Below are 5,018 nucleotides of genomic sequence, written 5' to 3' on the forward strand. Positions count from 1 at the left end.
AAAATCACATGGTGGGGGGATTTGCTTGAGCTATTACACCACACACATAATGCACACAAGAGGAAGCTCACTCAAGAACACAAGAAGAGAGATGGAGGTCAAAATGTTTTCTTGCTAGTTTTTCTTCCTTCTTCACACACAATGCAATGTATACAAAATATAGATAAGATATAACATAAAGGAAAGTGGCCTACTATGTTAAACAGTGCATAATTGAGTATACTAACCAATTTGTACTATAATTAGGTAGGTGTAACTAACCAAATATAATAAGCGATAAGTCATTAGCCATGTGAGGATCATAATGACGAGCAATGTGCTAAGTGTAGATATGAAAATCCATCTAACTAGGTGGTCCATCATTAATGTGTGCACATGTTGAAGCTTGCTATCTCAACGCTCCCCCTCAAGCTCACTACATCTCTACAACTCCAAGCAAGCTTCAAAATTTTTGAAGGTTCTCTGCAACCAATTCCTTTGTGAAAATATTAGCACTTATATACTAACATATACCAAGTCAATCTCTCCTACAAGTACCTTTTCTCTCACAAAATGGTAATTCACCTCAATGTGTTTTGTCTTAACATGGAACATTGGGTTCCTACCTAACTATATATTACTCATATTATCATAGTGAATGACAATTGAACCATACTCAAGCAAGGTATTATCTTATACAATCAAGGTCTTTAATGACTAATGAAAAAAGTGAATGACAACTGAACCATACTCAAGAACCATCATTCAAGACAAGGTGTTTTACATCCATTAAAGGGATTGGACCTCTGGTTCTTAATAAGTAACAAGAAAGGGGTCTACTTAAGCGGGTAGCTTGTTTCACAAGCTCAAGGCCAACTTATCTCAATAAGCTTAAGACCTACACTAGTTTATGGCAACCAAAATGGTTGTTGGCTATTAGGGCAAGGCTACTTTTTTAAATCTCCTTTCTGTATGGTTATTTAGCCTTAATAAAATTTTTCCATTTCTGATTTACTCAATTTCAAATTGTTTTGCTTAAGCATTGTTCACAATTGGACTAGTTAAAAGTGAGCTTATTACAAACTGAACTCATTTGAATTAGATATTTTTATAAATTGCATCCACAATTTAGTTGTAATAAACAACCATTCCATTGTTCACATTCTTCTAAAGCCAAATCCAATCATGAAAGCATATTGGTTGTATGTGGGATTTGTATTACCTAAAACCCCAATTGTAATCTCTTATAATCTTGTAACCAAGATTAGACACTGCCATCGAGTAAAAATGCAAAGTGATAAGACCTTTCCATCTCCGAAAAAATCAATGTTCTAGTTCCATGATGCATAAGTGCCCAAGTTTATCCAAAACGATTGTAATGTCTCAAAAATCACAAAATGTCATTTATGTCATTGAGCCAAAGACAAATTAAATCCCAAATTCTATGTATCCCAATGTAATGTCTCATCAAACCATATATAGCATGATACTATCAAGCCAAAGCAATGCATCTTTATGTATCCATCTTATTAAGAAAAAAGAAATTGATGTAAGACTTGAAGTCAAAAAGCAATTGATCGAAGGAAATACCAAGATAAAATACAGAATTGTTAAGAGAATTTGAAAGTCGATTTGAGTAGTTGGATCTTGTAGAACAGCAAGCTCTTGCAAGTCAGAAAATTGAATTATTTCTACAGGCAACTGATCCTGAGCTTCAAGAGAAGCTTGATGATTTGCTGGAGGATCAGACTATAGAGACAAGTTTGAAAACAAAATGGAAACACGTCAAGGAAGTTGGTATTGCACTTGTAAAGAAGCATAGAAGAAGAGAAAGATTGCATGTCTCTAGCTTGCCCACTGTTACAGGCAAGACAGTTGATGTATCCAGTAAGCCACCTACTTCTGTGGCTAACCCTATAGCTGTACCTACTATTGTTCCCTCTGTTAGGGAAGATGTCTTGGATGAATTGGTCAAAGGAATGCGGGATCTTCAATTGAAGGTTGCAAAATTGGATGAAAAAGGACAAGAGGAAAGGGGATGGGCAACAGCCCCTAAACTTGGAAAAAGATGTATGTGGTGTGACAGTTTGCAGCATGAGAGAAAGGATTGTGCTGCCTATCAGGAGGCCTTGGCACAACAGCTCATCTTTTGGAAAGATGGCAAGATCCATGCACAAGAAACGGGATTGCCTCTTGCTTTGAATTTTGGAAAGGGAGGTATGCAGAAGTTGTTGGAAGACTTGGCTGTTCGAAATGCTTATGCGGTAGTACATGCTTCTACTTTTGGTCTGCAGTTGGATAGAATGCATGGCCAAGTGATGGTTGGTCCAAAGGCTAAAATATGGACGCATGCTTTACATGCAGCTGAAAAGAGAAAGGTCACTGATAGTGAAATGTCTCATGCAGGGCAAGACATTCGTGGCATAACTGGTAGATGCATATTCAGTGTATGCATATTTGACAAATGTACAAAACACGAATGTACCTGTGGAAGAAAAATGAAAAAGAGATGAAGATATTGCAGGGACATCTAAAAGAATGACAAGAAGAAGTATGGATCAGCCTAAAGCTGCAAATCAGCCACCTCCCAAGCATGTTATGGAAGAGGTCAGTCAAGAGCAAAAATATGATAACAAACAAGAGGGCAAAAAGAAGGGCAAGCAACCAGGATATAAGTTGCAATCTGGCATTGAGACAACCATAGATCTTAAGAAGGTTCTTGAAGAACGGATCTTAAATAGTCGGGTGGAATTTACCTTGGGAGAGGTGCTTGGCATTGCCAAGCGAGAATTTCATGATGAGATCATTGACATAATTAAAAGGAAGCGTGAGTTTCTTGGCAATACCACTAGTGCATTGCTACAATTTGAAGAGGAAACTGGTTTGTTGTGTATTCGGGCTGAATATGAGCATGAATTAAGTACTGGATTATCTATGCAGGATGATACTAATCAGTTTGGACAGTATGTGGAAAAGAAAAGAAATTGGCTGAAAATGCATTGTCTTGTAGCAATATGCATGGTGAAGTAAGGCAAATGCAAAAATATGGAGAAGAGACTCTAGGATTTATTCCTCAAAGTCACTACACAAGAAATCATTGGGCTAGAGCTACCACTGAAACAGTAGTGAAAATAGGGGAACATGAAACTCCTTGTGTTGCTTTACTTGACCATGGGTCTGAGATAAATGTCATTGAGCGTGGATTGTATGAAAATGGTGCATGGCCTGTGGACACTGATCATGGTTGGCATATGAGGGTTGCAAATAATTCTTCGGAGGAGCTCTATGCTGCATGTCCTAATGTAAAAGTGATGATTGGTGATGTACAAGAAGAGCAACACTTCTTTGTGCAAGATAATTCCTCATATGCAATGATTTTGGGACAGCCCTATATTACAGGTGTGCGTATGGAAACAAAGGTTCTTGATGATGGTTCTGCTTATGCAAGAGTCAGAAGTAAAGATGGGAGAAAAGCAGTCCAATTTCTTACTGTTTGTGTTAATCATCCTTTGGTTCCAAATGAAAGGGAGTTCAAAGACCTGGATTTTCATTAAGCACTGCTGTAATTCGGGGCTATAGTAGTGTTGTTCAGAGGGTGTACTCACCTTTTGATGAAATGAAGCATGTATTTACTATTGGTAATTCTCAGTTTACATCAAACAGTTCATGTTGGTTTAAGCCTATGGAAGCTATGTGTAGGGCTGAATGCATATCTATGAAACAAGCTATTAAGAAATTGAGAGCAATGGAGCTATTAGCTAAAATGATGGCATTTCAGGCATCTTTTATGGGATGAATATTAATGACACTATGGCTGAAATTTTAGCAACTATACATGCAAAAAATGAAGCTGAAATCAAAGTGTTGTCAATATGTTATTTGGATATGTATGATGTTATAGCATTGTTTGCTCAGTAGCAAGGATTACAATGGGCTGAAGCACTTGTGGAGACAAAGTACAAGATAGTTGACAAAAAGGTAAAACCAATTGCTTTGCCACTTCCACCAGAGAGTGAGGGTATGTATGAAAAAGTGTCAAGGCAACCAAGCTTATGGGATCCTAAAGATATAGGTCATCAGTTTACATATGAAACATTACATGAATTGAAAGTTGGTGTAGAAGGGTTTATTTTACCTGCTGAGAGAGACTGTTTTATGTGGATGTTGGCTAGACATGGGAAGGCATTTGCATTTCAGCCAAGTGAAATAGGTTGTGTGGATCCAATTGTTGTCTCTCCTATGGTCATATTTACTGTGCCACATGTACCATGGAACTTGAGGCCTAGTGCCTAATGCTTACTTACCAAAGCTGATGGATTTGCTAAATGAAAAGATTTGCATGAAGATCTTGGAGCCTTCTTCAGCCCCGTACTAAATCGTTGGTTTACTGTGCCCAAAAATAATGGGGCTTTGAGATTTATTCAAGACATGCAACCAATCAATAAAGTGACCATAAGAAATGTGGGTGAAAGTCCTGTGGTTGATAAATTTGCAGAGGCTTTTGCAAGCAGAGTCATCTATTCTTGGGGTGATCTTTACTCGGGTTATGACCAGTTTCAACTTGCAATTGAAAGCAGGGATATCACAACCATGAAGACTCCTTTGGGGTTAGTAAGGATGTGTACTCTCCCACAGAGTGCAACAAACTCAGTGGCACACATGACAAATGCTATGAATAGGGCACTCAGGGATTTTATACCACAATTGACTATGCCCTTCTTGGATGATGTTCCAATCAAAGGGTGTGCAGTGGATGAAAAGAATGAAGAGATGGATGCTCATGGATGTAGACAGTTTGTTGCAAACCATATTGTGGATTGTGAGAGGATTTTGACACGTCTAGAAGAGATGCATTTGACTCTTTCTGGAAAAAAGTTTGTCTTTGGAGTTGAAGAGGTTTTGATTGTTGGGCATATGTGTGGGCCTTACGGGCGAAGGCCATCACCAGCAAAATTAGATGGGATTGATAGAATGCAAGATGTATGCACGAATGTATCAGAGGTGCGTAGATTCTTGGGTGCATGTGTGTTCTATTTGAT

This window comes from Lygodium microphyllum, chromosome 23, assembly GCF_053477565.2.
Source record: "Lygodium microphyllum isolate KBCC chromosome 23, Lygodium_microphyllum_v1.1.10, whole genome shotgun sequence".
Classification (NCBI taxonomy): domain Eukaryota; kingdom Viridiplantae; phylum Streptophyta; class Polypodiopsida; order Schizaeales; family Lygodiaceae; genus Lygodium; species Lygodium microphyllum.